Here is a 14,794-nt window from a genome sequence, read left to right on the forward strand (position 1 = left end):
AAAAGATTGTGGCTACTCCAAGATGGAATGATATTTCAGAAGAAAAGTGGATGGCGATTCTTTAGAATCTACAAGAGGAAGACGTCGAATGGAGAGCCCCTTGGATGGTTCCTGACGAGATCTTTTATCAGTGTGGAGATTTTAATTAGGTTCCCCTGCTCGGGATATGGGGAGCCATCAGGTATGCTCCTCTGCTCGTGTTAAGACAGTACAGATCAAGACAGCTTACACCAGCAACACATGAGTTAGCTTAGTGTGAGTTCATATACAAGGGAGACAATTACAAAAAGAAAATTCGTGAGATATTGAATGCCTAGAACCAAACTCGTAGAATGAAAATGTTTGCTGCGAACCTGATGACTACCCCTAAATATGATAGGTGGTGGGGTTAGAGGATCAGTGACAACATCCCTACGTCAGATCAGGAAAATACCTGATGAATGGAAGAACACTTGAAGGTGATCCCATCTGAGCTAGAGATCATCAAACAAGATTTCGAGAGAAAGAGTTTAGAACTAGAAAAAAAGGATCGAGCAATTGGAGAAAGAAAAAATACAGCTGGGGCTACATGTCGATGTCTAGAAACTAGAAGCTGAAAGACTAAGAAAAGGAAAAAAAAACAAGGCTGAAAAGAATTTGGACAGTTTAAAAACAGACTACAAGAAGCTGCGAAGTTCAATGAGAACCGTTGGGCTGGGAAAAACATCTAAACAATGGCTGTAGGAAATTAAAGAGGAAAAAAGTAGAGCCAACCAATGGGAAAGAAAATTTTGAGATGCTCAAGCTCGAGAAGATACTCTAAAAAAGAGTTTGGTAGAAAGCCAAAACGAGAATGAGGGATTAAAGATTCGGGTGTCTGAGTTAGAAAGATCCTTGTATCAGTACGTAGTCGTAACTCTACAATTGAGTTAAAGGCTAGTCTGAGCAAAATTGAAGAGTTAAAAGGGAAGATAGAAAAACTTGAAACCGCGCTACAAAATCCTGAACTTCAGATTGAACTCCTGGAGGCAAATAACGAGCGGTGGAAGGAGCAGTTTCATCAATCTCAAGATCAGGTCAGGAATAGGGATTACGTCATGGCCGATGTACTGAGTTTAAAATATAAGTTAGAGTCAGACCGAGGCCGAGAGCTAGCTTGGCTTCTTAGGTAGGTCAAGGCTTTAAGCATCAGGACAAAGCCTTATATGTAATCCATTTTACATAAAGAAATTTATTTTTTTGGAAAAGTTACTGTAATAAAATTGAATCAGAATCAACGCCTTTTAGTTGCATTCATTGCATTCATGCATTTGCATTTCATTGTATCATATGCCTTAATTTTCACAAAAAAGACCCTAATTAAAAAATCATTTCAGTAATCTGAAAACCAACAAAAATCAACCAAGTACGCATCCTTACGATACACGAAGAAAAGCTAAAGTGATGGATAAAAGACTAGAAATGTTGGAACAAATTCAAAAGGAGATGCAAGAATAGATACAAGCATAAATGCAAGAGCAATTGGCTAAAATCCAGTAGGATATGAAGAACCAAATACTAGAATCACAAAGGAACATGATGAACCAGCTAACACAACTGCTGATTGGTGGACAGGAGAAGGGAAAGGGCCCTATGGTCGATACTAGAGATGACAATGAAGATCTTATCCACCCTCTGGGTTTTACCCCAACGAATGTTCAGATACAACCCGAGGTGTACCCACGAAGGCCATCTGTTACAATCAGGCCCCAACAGTTTCAGGCTGATGTTTCGGTACCATGAACTACCAAGCTAGCGTAGGCTCTAACCCAGGGGATAACCCAACTAACCTTGTTGTCCCCGATCTTGATGATGTGATAGAAACAGAAAAGACAATGGTGGAGCTCCCGAAACAACTCGAAGACTGGTGTATATGGTTAGAAGAAAAATTTAAAGAAATGGAAAACGCCGACTATCGTGGTGGAATCGATGCTAAGGAATTGAGCTTGGTTCCAGACCTGGTGCTTCCCTCAAGTTCAAGACTCCTGAGTTTGAGAAGTATAACGGGACTAGTTGTCTTGAAGTTCACATCACCATGTTCTGCAGACAAATGGCAGGCTATGTCAATAATGACCAACTATTGATTCACTGTTTCCAAAAAAATTTGGTTAGGGCAACATCCAAATGATACAACCGATTGAGCCGTACCAAGATCAATTCGTGGAAGGATCTAGCACAAGCTTTCATGAAGCAGTATAGTCACGTGAGGGATATAACCCCTAATAGAATCACTTTACAGAACATGGAGAAGAAGCATAATGAAAGCTTTAGGAAATACGCCCAACGGTGGAGAGAGGTGGCCATACAAGTCCAACAACCTCTGCTAGAAAAGGAAACCACCATGCTCTTCATTAATACCCTGAAGATACCTTTTATTAATCACGTGCTGGGAAGTGCAACTAAGAGTTTCTCTGACATGGTAATATCTGGTGAAATGATAGAAAATGAGATAAGGTGTGGGAAAATAGAGGCTGGAGAAAATGCTAAAAAGCCAGCCCCAAGGAAGAAAGAGCATGAGGTAAATAATGTACACACATATTCGAAATCGATCACCGTAAGCCAACCGAGGACGACAACCACTGGTCCACGAGGCCCACCTAGACAAGAGCCCAACACAAAGCAAAATATGGAGAAACTCCAATTTACGTCTATCCTAATAACGTATAAGGAGTTGTACCAAAGTTTATTTGATGCACATGTTGTGTCCCCCTTTTATCTAAAGCCAATACAACCCCCATACCCCAAATGGTACGACGCAAACACCCAATGGGAATACCATGAGGAAATCACGGGACACCCGATAGAAAATTGCACCGCTTTCAAGAAGTTGGTTGAAAGACTCATCAAAATGGGCATTATGAAATTTGATGATACATCTAGTGTAGAAAATCCGTTACCTAACCATGCGGATAAGGGGGTAAATGCGATAATCGAGAGTTCAGGAAAGGAAATCAAGATGAATATCGCAGAAGTGAATACCCCGCTGAAAGAAGTGTGGAACAAAATGGTAAAAAGAGGGTTAATTATGCAAAATTCAGGGGAAAGATCTTGAGGAACAAAGAATTATTGTGAGTTCCATGATCAAGAGGATCATGAGATTCAAAGATACAGTGAATTCAGGACTCTAGTACAAGGATTGATGGATAATAAGGAGATAGAATTCTTTGAGTATGCCGAAAACCCCGAAGGAAAAGATGTATGTGCCTCAGAAGAGGGGTCAATAGAGAATATCCACAAAGTCAACTACCCAGTGGTTATCATTTCACGACCAAGAATTAATGAAGCAGGGGACAAGTCGCACCAAAAGTCATAATCCAAAAGCCCGTTGCTTTTCCTTATAAAGATAGTAAAAGGGTACCTTGGAACTATAACTGCAATGTGACAATCCTGGGAGAGGACGTTCTGGCTAACACATTCGTGGAACAGTTGCACAAACAACCAACTCGTATATCGGTACTAGCTTTACTCTTAAGCTCAAAAACCCATCGTAGCGCATTAATGAAGGTGCTGAATGAAACTTATGTCGCTAACGATATTTCGGTAAACAAGCTGGACCGCCTATTCAACAATATAAGTGCCGACAACTTCATCTTCTTGAATGATGATGAAGTACTGCCAGGAGGTAGAAGATCGACTAAGGCTTTGCATATCACGACCCACTGCAAATGGTATACGCTACTAGAGGTATTGATTGACAATGGATCAGCCTTGAATGTCCTACCATTATCCACACTGAACAGATTACCTGTAAATAGCTCGTACATAATAGCCTGCCAAAATATAGTGGGGGCATTCGATGGCACAGAAAGGAAGGTAATGGGCAGAATCGAAATACCTTTCTTGATCGGCCCAAACACATACGAGGTGAATTTCTTGGTAATGGATATCAAGCCTTCATATAATTGCCTATTGGGAAGGCCTTAGATACATTCAGTAGGGGCAGTGCCTTCATCGCTACACCAAAAATTGAAATTGGTAACGGAAAGTCGGCTAGTGACGATAAATGCTGAAGAGGACACCATTGTAGTGATGAACAGTGACACATCATATCTAGAGGCAAATGATGAAGCAATCGAAGGAAATAAGACCCCAATACCCAAGATATCCAAGACTACAAGAATGGGCTTGCGACTAACTATTGGAAAAGGGCCCTACCGAGAAAATGACTCGGGAGACACCTTCAAGGAAAGATTGACGTACAAATGATGAAAGACAAAAAAGATCGCTTCAGCTTAGGATTTAAGCTAGACGCGAGACAAAGAAAGAAGGAATTGGAAAAGAAACAAGAGAGAAGGAGAGCGCGGTTGAGCAGGGAGGAGATCGAATGGGAACCAATGATCTTTCCCCATATATCGAAGACTTTTGTATCTAGAGGAATCATTCACCCTGAGCAGGGGACGCCAAGAAAGGAAATCGTGGAAGGAATGTTGAAAAATTTGGATATCAAGGCCACATACGAAGAAGAAATTGGAGTAGAGAATTTGTCGGGCATTCGCCCTTATGAACCGGAAAGTGTTCTGAACAATTGGACTGCAAAAAAGATTTCTATAGTCTTTAGAACTAACACAGAGTAATGTTCAAAACACTCTTATTGCTCTAGGCCTAAGAGTAATAAGAGTCATTTTGTGAAATAGGCTTATGTTCAAAATTATTATTTCAATAAAATGCATCTTTGCTATCATTTTCGAGCAAATATTCTTTATTCTTTCCATTCATAATTACATTATACAGATATTTATTTTTAGACTCTTTTGTCCTTTGGGTATTCTCTTAAATATTCTTTTATTCTTCATTCATGATCATACCATATAGATCATTATTCTTAAATTCTTTTGTTCTTTGTATCTTCCTTTGTCCCTATAACAAGTTTCCATATATCAATGATGTGAGCGGCACTGCTAACTCAAAATATCCATTTGAGCGAGACATGTATTTAGAGGAATCGTAGGACTTCGAAAATGACAGAGACTGTAACTTATCTCCTGATTTGTTAAGGATGGTAGAACAAGAGGAAAAACAGATTCTACCTCACAAAGAGTCAATAGCAATTGTGAACTTGGGAGACGAACAGGAAGAGAAAGAATTAAAGATCGGAGCTTGCATTACCACAAAGACAAAGCGGGACCTCATTGCGTTACTCCAAGAGTTCAAAGATGTCTTTGCATGGTCATATCAAGACATGCCCAAGTTAAGTACTGATATCGTGGTACATCTGCTCCCATAAAAGAAGAGTACAAGCCAGTTCAATAGAAGCTCCGAAAGATGATGCCTGATGTTTTGTTGAAAATAAAAGAAGATGCCAAGAAGAAATTCGATGCTGGTTTCTTGCAAGTGGTTAAGTACTCAGAATAGGTCGCCATTATTGTCCCCGTCCATAAAAATAATGAAAAAGTATGGATGTGTATAGACTACAGGGATTTGAACAAAGCTAGCCTGAAGGACAATTTCCCATTACCCCATATCGACACATTTGTGGACAACACGGCAGGTTACTCGCTATTCTCCTTCATGAATGACTTCTCCGGATACAATCAGATAAAGATGCATCCTGAAGACATGGATAAGACCACATTTGTAATCATGTGGGGAACTTTTTGCTATAAAGTGATGCCATTTGGACTAAAAAAAAAGGGAGCAACATATCAGAGAGCCATGGTAACCTTGTTCCATGATATGATGCACAAAGAAATTGAAGTTTATGTCAATGACATGATCGCTAAATCCCGAACTGAAGAGGAAATATGCAAGTCTTGAGAAAATTATTCTTGAAGTTGAGGAAATTCCAACTAAAGCTCAATCCAGCAAAATATACCTTCAGGGCCAGGTCAGGAAAACTACTAAGATTCATGGTCAGCGAAAAATGAATTGAAATTAACCCAGATAAAGTCAAAGCCATACAAGAGTTACCTCTGTCGTGTACTCAAAAAGAAATTCGAGGATTCCTAGACAGACTAAATTACATCACTCGGTTCATTTCACAACTAACCGAAAAATATGACCCCGTATTCTGTCTCATTAAGAACACAACCCTGGTATGTGGGATGAGGAGTGCCAGAAGACTTTTGACAAGGTTAAGCAATACTTGTCTAATGCCCCAGTGTTGACACCACCTAGTCTAGATAAGCCACTAATATTGAATTTGACAGTATTTGAAAATTCTATAAGATGTGTGCTGGGTTAACACGATGAGTGAGGAAGGAAAGAAAGAGCGATATCTTACCTCAGTAAGAAGTTTATTGATTGTGAGATGAGATACTCGCCAATTGAAAAGTTGTGTTGTGCCTTAATCTGGACAACCCGAAGATTGAGACAGTATATGTTGTATCACACAATTTGGCTCATCTCAAAACTCGACCCTCTGAAGTACATGATGGAGTCGACTGCATTGAATGAGAGAATGGCCCGATGGAAAATTCTTCTTTCCGAATTTAACATAGTTTATGTGAACCAGAAAGCTGTAAAAGGGAGTGCAATAGTAGATTTTCTAACCAGTAGGGCTCTAGAAGACTATGAGCCTCTGAACTTTGATTTCCCAAATGAAGATCTAATGTACGTGGCAACCACTGAAGAAGACTCTCAAGAAGGTCATCCTTGAAAGCTAAACTTCGACGGAGCATCAAATGTTGTGGATAATAGAATCGAGGCAGTCTTGGTATCCCTAAATGGAGATCATTACCCTTTTAATAACAAATTGGATTTTGACTGCACGAATAATATTACAGAATACGAAGCATACATCATGGGCATCCGCGCAGCCATTGAACATAAAATCAAAGTGGTAGAGGTATATCAAGATTCTACGCTAGTGATTTATCAACTCAAAGGTGAATAGGAGACAAGGGACCCCAAGTTGATCAATTATTGAAGTTTGGTCCTTAAATTAATTAAAGAGTTTGATGATACCGTCTTCTACTACCTCCCGCGAGAAGAAAATCAAATGGCTAACGCCCTAGCAACTTTAGCTTCCATGATCAAGGTGAACAAATAAGAGGATGTGAAACCGATACAAATGAGTATTTATGAAGCTCCGACTCATTGTTACAACATCGAATAAGAAGAAGAAAAGGATGATCATCCTTGGTACCACGATATACTGCGATATGTGAAGAATAGTGAATACCCTGACTAAGCTACTAAGAATGATAAAAGGACATTGAGAAGATTGGCTGTTGATTATATCTTGGATGGGGAGATTCTATACAAAAGAAGAAAGGATCAGGTGCTATTAAGATGTGTAGACTCTATATAGGCTAAGAAAATCTTGGAAGAAGTCCATGAGGGCGTCTGTGGGACACAAGCTAATGGATTTACAATGGCTAGGCAAATTATGAGGTTCAGTTATTACTGGTCCTCCATGGAAGGGGATTGTATTAACTACGCCGAAAGATGTCATAAGTGCCAAATCTATGGAGAGAAGATTCATATGCTTCCTTCACCTCTACATGTTATGACTTCTTCATGGCCTTTCTCTATGTGAGGCATGGATGTGATTGGTTCAATATCGCCAAAAGTTTCCAATGGGCATCGACTTATCTTTGTGGTCATCGACTACTTCACCAAGTGGATAGAGGCCGCTTCATATTCCAATATTACAAAATCGACAATTAGCAAGTTCCTGAAAAACAAAATCATTTATCGATATAGAATACCGGAAAGGATCATATCTGACAATGTATTGAATTTGAACAACAGTACGATAACGAAAGTGTGTAGTCAGTTCAAGATCGACACCACAACTCGTCACCGTATCACTTGAAGATGAACGGTACAGTCGAGGCAGCCAATAAAAACATTAAGAATGTTTTGGGGAAAATGACTGAGACCTATAAAGACTAGCATGAGAAGTTATCATTCGCCCTCTATGCTTATTGAATGTCTGTCAGGACCTCTACCAGGACAACACCTTTCTCATTTGTCTATGGAATGGAGACAGTTTTACCCATCGAAGTTGAAATTTCTTCCCTTCGAGTCTTGTCAGAGCTGAAGTTGGATGAAGCAGAATGGATCCAATCCCGATATGATCAGCTAAACTTGATCGAAGAGAAAAGGTTGAAAGCCATCCATTATGGTCAGATGTACCAAAAGCAAATGATAAGAGCTTACAATAAAAAGGTTCGTCCCATAGAATTCCACGAGGAAGACCTAGTATTGAAAAAGATCTTGCCCATACAAAAGGACTTCAGAGGGAAATTGATGCCAAATTCGGAAAAACCTTATGTGGTAAAGAAGGTCTTTTCTGGAGGAGCATTGGTGTTGACCGAGTTGGATGGAAAGAACTTACCCAATCCTGTGAATTCAGATTCGGTTAAGAAATACTTCACCTAAAAAAAAAAGGGCGAGAGTCTAAGGCGAAAACCCACAAAGGGTGCCCTAAGACTAGAGGAGTTTTGAATTGAAAACCCATAAAGGGCAATTCAAATTTTGATTGAAGGTGGGGCATGCGGTAGTCTTGCGATACCTGAATTACCAAGGAGGAGAGATGTTACGTCTTGGTGTATCAACAGAGTACTCTAGATCCCCTAAATACATGTTGAGCTTAAAATGGTCCTCAAGAAGTTCATGCAAAGAAGCTCATGCTGCGATATTTGGGGCACCTACTTTTTCTCTCTCACCTATTTTGTATTCCAACAATGCTTGCTTTCTTTGATTAATTCATTCTTTTCAGACTTTGTTCTTGATAAATTTCAGTTTTGTCCATCATTATGATCTTTTTCAAGTATTTTGCATAGAAATAACGATTATTTGACTAATAATACTTTCACAAAAGGAGTTCTACGTATTACTCTAAAAGCTTCTAAATAGTACAAGGACCTGAAACAGGACTATTATTTAGATCTAACCAAACTTAAGGGTCAGAAATATTTGAGAAAGAAGAGTCTAAATTGTGACTATTTCTTCGAGTTTTCTATACCAGTTGAGCAAGAAGTCAGGGTAATGCGTCAGTGATAGAACCTTGATGAACAAAGAGTAATGACAACCCCAACATTAAGAAGGGATCATTCTTATGACATTCTGCATTCATGCAAATACAATTCATACACATCTAGTTAGGAACATTTAATTCATTCTGATCATCATATCTTAATCATTTGGCATAAACATAGGCCCATGAAATCGATTCTACAGGTCATGTCTCCAAGGGGACGGTATAGCAAGATCGATGAATTCACAAGTCTTATCTCCCTGAAGTTGCAGTGGAGAAAATTGAAGATAGCGAATCTTATTTTCCTTAAGTTGCAGTGGAACAGATTGAAGCTATAAATAAACAGATCTTATCTCCTTGAAGTTACAGTAGAGCAAATCAAAACAAGCCTTATCTCCTCGAAGTTGCAGTGGAGCAGGTTGAAGTCACTAGTCTTATCTCCCTGAAATTGCAATGGAGCATAGTGAAGACAATAGATCTTATCTCTCTGAAGTTGCAGTAGAGCAGATCAAAACAAACCTTATCTCGCTGAAGTTGCAGTGGAGCAGGTTGAAATTACAAGTCTTATCTCCCTGAATTTGCAGTGGAGCAGATTAAAACAATGAGTCCTATACCTCTAAAGTCACAGTAGGTCGGATCAAATCTACCATGGCAAATCTTATCTCCCTAAAGTTGCAGTAGAGCAGATTAAAGCCACAAGTCTTATCTCTCCGAAGTTGCAGCAGAGTAGACTGAAGACAACTAATCCTATCTCCCTGAAGTTGCAGTAGAGCAGATTAAGGCGACAAGTACTATACCTCTGAAGTTGCAATAGGTCAGATTAAACCTGAAACCACAAATCTCACCTCCTTAAATTTGCAGTAGAGTAGATCAACACTACAAATCTTGTCTCTCTGAAGTTACAGTGGAACGGATCAAAACAACAATATGTGGTGGACTAGAACGAAGTGACCTGAAGAAGAGGAGCACAAAAGAAGTCAAGACTAGGCGAGACTGGGCAAAATTGGTCTATCTTAAAAGTCTTTGCTCTGTTCTCGTTCTATGGCAATGAGCAAAGAGGGGCAGCTATAAAGCCCAAATTTTGCTCGGGCCCAACAGAACAGTCCAATTTTTTTTACATTACATCAACCCAATTCAAACAAACCCCAAAACCAAAACCAAACCAAACCCAATACCCATAAGTAGACCCAAACCAAACCCAACAAACCCCAACCCAAATAAATTAAACCAAAAATTAAAACCTAAACCTAAATCTAAACCTAGCCACCTAACCCTAGGTCGGCGCCACACTCTAACTGCCATTGTCAGCACCGCCAATCCACTGGCCACCGCCCTCGCCACTTGCGCCGCCACCTACAATAAATTAAAGGCAGAAATAACAAGCAAATGGAGAAAAATACTTTGTAAATGGCTATTTAGCCTTGCAATATTTTGTATTTTTTTTCTGGACACTTTTTGAATAAAAAACAATTCAAGCATACCAAATAAAAAAAAACAGCAAGCAGATCGAAGAGGAAAAAAACAAAACAAACGTGGCAAGGTTTTTGATTTTATTTCCTTTTATTTTCCTTTTCGAAACTATTTATATACACATATATCTCTTTATTTTCTTTTTTAAAAAAACCATTTATATATATATTAAAAAAGTTCTACAAAAGAGAAAACTTACCCTTTCTTTGACTTTGCCGGAAAGCAGGCATAGCTGCCGTGGCGGCGCTCGGCCGGAGCCATGGCTGGAGAGGAGAGGGGTTTGAGAGAATTAGATGAGGGGTTTTTCAGTTTTTTTTGGTGAAATGGGAAGGAACAATTTTTTTTTTAAATTTTTTTGACTTACATAGGCCCCAAAACGACATCGTTTTGGGACTGGCCTTAAATGCCCAAAACAACGTTGTTTTACCCCTAGGATCCGCGTGTTTTCAACAAATGGGCTATTTGCGCATTTAGCCCTTTTGCTTTTTCATGGTTTTGCAATCAAGTTTTTTTTTTAAATTTTAATTTTACCCTGTAATTTATTTCGGTTTCCAATTTAGTCCCCCTTGAAGCTGTGCGTTTTGGAGGGAAGGGATTATTTCCCTTTTGGTCCGTCCTTGTTATTTGCGCATTCAATCTGGTCCTTTTCTTTTTATTTTATTTCAGATTTGCCCCGAACTTTCGTTTTAAGTTCAATTTAGCCCTTTTTTAAGTTATTTTTACTATTTTATTATTAAAATTAATTAATTACTATTATTAATATTTTTATTATTACTATTATTATTATTATTCCTTTTACTATTATTATTTATTATCAATATTATTATTATTACTATTATTACTATTTTTATTTTTATTACTATTAACATTAGTACTATTATCATTTTATTTTATTATTATTATCATTTTGTAATTACTATTACTATTTTTTTACTATTATTATTTAGCATATTATTATTACTATTATTATTACCATCATTATTATTATTATTTTTACTACTACTACTACTATTATTATTATTATCATTATTATTGTCATTTTATTTTGTCATATTTTATATTTTTATTTACTTATTTATTTGCTTATTTCATTTTTCTTATTTATTTGTTTAAGCTTTTTAATAAATTTTTCTTACTTTTTTATTTATTTATATTTTTATATTATTAGCCTTGTTTTTATTTTATTTTTATATATTTGCTCACATTATTGTTATCGGCATTATCGCACCTATTATTATGTTATTACACGTATTAGCACCGTAATTTGCTTTTATATTTTACTATAAATCACGTCATATTTTTACTCAATACATTAAAATGTTGTTTCAAATAAGCAATAAGAGTTTAAGGAATTTACCAAATTATTCATCTGAGCGGTCTTTCCTTATCGTGTTGGGGTATGACACACGAGGTTTATATTCGACATTCACTGATTTATTTTTATTATGGCCTACCTCACCTTGATCTTTGCTTACCACAGTTTCTTGCCTCGGTTCTGGTTCTGGCTCAGGCTCAACGACTCCTTCGTCATCTTGAATGTTAATTGCATTAAGCTGTTCCCTTGGGTTGGGTTCAGTATTACTTGGCAAGCAACCTTGTGGTCATTCAGAGATTAGTTTAAAAAGCTGGCCTATCTGAGTTTCGAACCCTTGGATTGACGCTTGTTGATTTTTAAGTGCTGTCTCGGTGTTCTAGAAACGAGTTTCTGACACCGATATAAACTTTGAGAGCATCCCTTCAAGGTTCGACTTCTTTTCCTGTTGGTAGGGTGGTTGTTGGTATCCTGGAGGTGGTCTCTGATTTCCTTGGCCTCCCCATGAGAAATTTGGGTGGTTCCTCCAACCTGCATTGTAAGTGTAACTATATGGATTGTTTTGAGATCGAGGATTATTACCCATGTAATTTAACTGCTCGTTATCCATGTTGTGGCCATAAGGTTGGTATTCCGAATGGCTTGTTCCACCATCACTTGCTTCGCACTGCATTACTGGGTGAACCTGTGAAGAACTAAGAAAACCATCAATTTTCTTATTCAAGAGTTCTACCTGATTAGAGAGCATGGGGACCGAATCGACGTTATAAACACCAGCTGTTTTCATTGGTTTTGTCCTCATGACTTGCCACTGATAGTTATTTAGTGACATCTCCTCTATAAACTTATAAGCATCTTCAAATTTTTTTATTTTTGATGGTTTCGCCAGCAGCTACGTTAGCCATTTGTTGAGTCGAAGGATTCAGGCCATTATGGAATTTTTAGACCTAAAGCCAAAGCGGTAACCCATGGTGAGAGCACCTTCTCAGTAAGTCCTTGTATCTTTCCCATGCATCGTAAAAAGTTTCTAAGTCCATCTACACAAATGAAGAGATATCATTACGTAATTTGGCCATTTTAGCCGACGAGAAATATTTTAATAGAAATTTTTCGGTCATTTGTTCCCAAGTAGTGATTGACCCTCGTGGTAATGAGTTCAACCACTATTTAGCTTTGTTCCTCAATGAAAAAGGGAATAACCGAAGACGAATGGCATCATCAAAAACACCATTAATTTTAAATGTATCGCATAGTTCCAAAAAGTTTGCTAAGTAAGCGTTGGGTTCCTCATCCTGCAAACCATCAAACTGAACAAATTGCTATATCATTTGAATAGTATTAGGTTTTAGTTCAAAAGTATTTGCAGCTACAGCAGGTCTAACTATGCTTGATTCAGTTCCTGTTAAAGAAGGTTTAGCATAATCATACATAGCGCGTGGAGCAGGATTTTTATTAACCGCAATTACAGGAGGTAGCTGATTGTCTTGGTTTTCAGCTATCTCTTTGGTTGGGGATTGAGTATCGTCCTCTTGCTTGTTCTCTGTGTATCTTAAGCTTCACCTTATTTCTCTTTGGTTTCTGCGAACTGTGCGATCGATTTCTTCGTCAAAAAATAGTGGTCCTAACGGGTTTCTTCTAGTCATAAACTATAAAAACCTGCCAAGAGAAAGAAAAAGTAAATTAATAAATAATAAAAAAATTAAATTAAATTGCAAGAAAAATAAATGGTTAAATTAATAAAAATTGAGCGTTCCTAATATCCTAGTTCCCCAGCAACGACGCCAAAAATTTGATCGCGATTTTCGTGACAGGTAAGTTTTAAATATTTATAATTAATTGTTCTTGAAACTAACTATTATCGCGATGCAGACAAGTGTACCTATCAAACAGTAGTATAGTTTTAGCAAGACCGGATTGTCGAACCCAAAGGAACTAAAAGTACTAGTAATGGCTGTCTTTTTATTATCTAGCTTAAGAATAAGGGGGTTTTGTTTTAACTAACTAATTAACTAATCTAAGAATTCACAGAGAATGGAATTGGGGGATTACTTTTGGAAAACGATTGAATTAAGACAATACCTAAGGAAAAATCCACCTAGACTGTACTTGTTATTCTGGCTCCGAATCAGACGATTTATTCATTTAACTTGTTCCGTAGAGATCCCTAAGTTATGTTATTATGCCTATTCAAGACTAATAACGTCTAATCCCTAGATTGAATAATTGAGACTTTTCTCTAATTAACACCCTAGGGTTGCATTAACTCTATCTATGGATCCCCTTATTAGGTTTCGCCCTAATCTGGCAAAATCTTGTCACCCTATGTCTAGACGCGCAAATAACTTCGCTTAATTATGACAAATGTACTCTTAGACAGGGTCTATTCCTCCTCTGAGTAAGAGCTTATCTTGAATCAGTATCTTGGGATATCAAAACAAGAATTAAGAACACATAAGTAAGAACAAGTTAAATATTTGTCATACAATTTAGAAAATAATAACAAGATTCGTCTTAGGTTTCATTCCCCTTAGGTATTTAGGGGATTTAGTTCATAACTAAAAAGAAAAACATCTCAGAAGAATAACGAATACAAAACATAAAGAAAACCTAAAACTCCTGAAGGGAAATTGAGGGGAGATCTTCAGTCTTGATTGTGACTCCGGGTTCTGAGATGGATCAATCGGCTTCCTTTGAGTAATTCCTTCCTTCCTCTCTGTGCCCTCTTTTTTCTCTTCCTTTAAAATGTATTTATAGGTTTTAGAATGCCTAAAAACCATCAAAATTGGTCTTTTCCAAATTGGACTCAACTTGGGCTCGGCAAGGACAAGCTTGTGTGACAAGCCCGTGTGAGTCGTGCTCTGAATCTACCAAATTGACACGACCGTGTGGTCTACTCGTGTGAGGAGGTCCAGGCTGTGTTGAATCCGTACTTTGGCCCATTTTTCTCTGTTTTTGGCCCGTTTCTCGTTCCTTTCTCTCTCCTATGCTCTACTAAGTATAAAACATGAAATTAAAGCATTAGGAGCATCGAATTCACCAATTCGAATGGAAAATCATCCATAAAATGCGTT

At 37.8% G+C, this 14,794-nt stretch overlaps 1 non-coding gene across 1 annotated transcript; it reads left to right on the top strand.

The window, feature by feature from the left end:
- The first annotated feature begins 12,686 nt into the window (after nucleotides 1-12,686).
- Nucleotides 12,687-12,793, top strand: LOC128292007 (small nucleolar RNA R71). The gene has a single exon (XR_008281991.1). It is a non-coding gene; the product is annotated as a small nucleolar RNA R71 (small nucleolar RNA).
- The last annotated feature ends 2,001 nt before the right edge of the window (nucleotides 12,794-14,794 follow it).

Source organism: Gossypium arboreum, chromosome 4 (assembly GCF_025698485.1).
Source record: "Gossypium arboreum isolate Shixiya-1 chromosome 4, ASM2569848v2, whole genome shotgun sequence".
NCBI lineage: Eukaryota > Viridiplantae > Streptophyta > Magnoliopsida > Malvales > Malvaceae > Gossypium > Gossypium arboreum.